The sequence below is a fragment of the Apteryx rowi genome, unplaced genomic scaffold (assembly GCF_003343035.1).
Source record: "Apteryx rowi isolate R43461 unplaced genomic scaffold, aptRow1 scaffold_174, whole genome shotgun sequence".
NCBI classification, from domain to species: domain Eukaryota; kingdom Metazoa; phylum Chordata; class Aves; order Apterygiformes; family Apterygidae; genus Apteryx; species Apteryx rowi.
In genome coordinates this window covers 957,060-957,826 of record NW_020448019.1, presented here as the reverse complement: position 1 = coordinate 957,826, position 767 = coordinate 957,060, and positions in this window count along the sequence as shown.

Below are 767 nucleotides of genomic sequence, written 5' to 3'. Positions count from 1 at the left end.
GCTGTGCTACCACACAAAAATAAATAACATCTGTTTTAAAAATGGGGAGAAAAAAAATAAAACGCATCATATATTTTATAACTGTGTTTGGAAAACTGCAAGAGACAAAAAAAAAAMCACTGAAAACTGAGGGTATATTTGATGACTGCACAAAACTAAATTTCCCTGGGGGCATTAAAGGAAGAACAAGAAGTGCTGGGAAACATGGACAGTACCGTAAACTGTTTACCTGAGAGAATCTGGCCTCCCTCGGAGCTGCTCCTGAGCGGGGAGTACAAGTAAGCACAGGCATTGTGTTTCCACCTGAGTAACATGCACAAACTAGTACTAAAATAAACAGGGAAAAAAGCAGATATTAACCCTTGCTCAGACATTGCTCAGACTAAAGCCCTGCGCTTTTCAGGGAGCGGTGAGGATAAACACCTTTTGTTGCAGGTAGCATCCTGTAACTAGGCCCACACGGTACCTAAGCGAGAGGGACAGGCAACCGCAGAGGACGTGACTCTTTTGCTTTTTTTATAATAAATTTACACCATAAGCAGAGGCCAAAGGCGCCGCACAGCAGGCGGGCAGGGGACCCCCTGGGACCCCCGTCGGGGCCAGGGCAGCACCGGCCGGCCACTCCCCGGCCCCACTGCTGGGGTTCAGCCCGGGCCCCGGTTTTTGGGGATCGATTTTCCCTCACGAACGAGCTCTAAACCGCGAACAACGTCGCCCCCGGGGGCCGGGGCACCGCAGCCGGGCGCGGGCAGCTCCCGCCGCCTCTG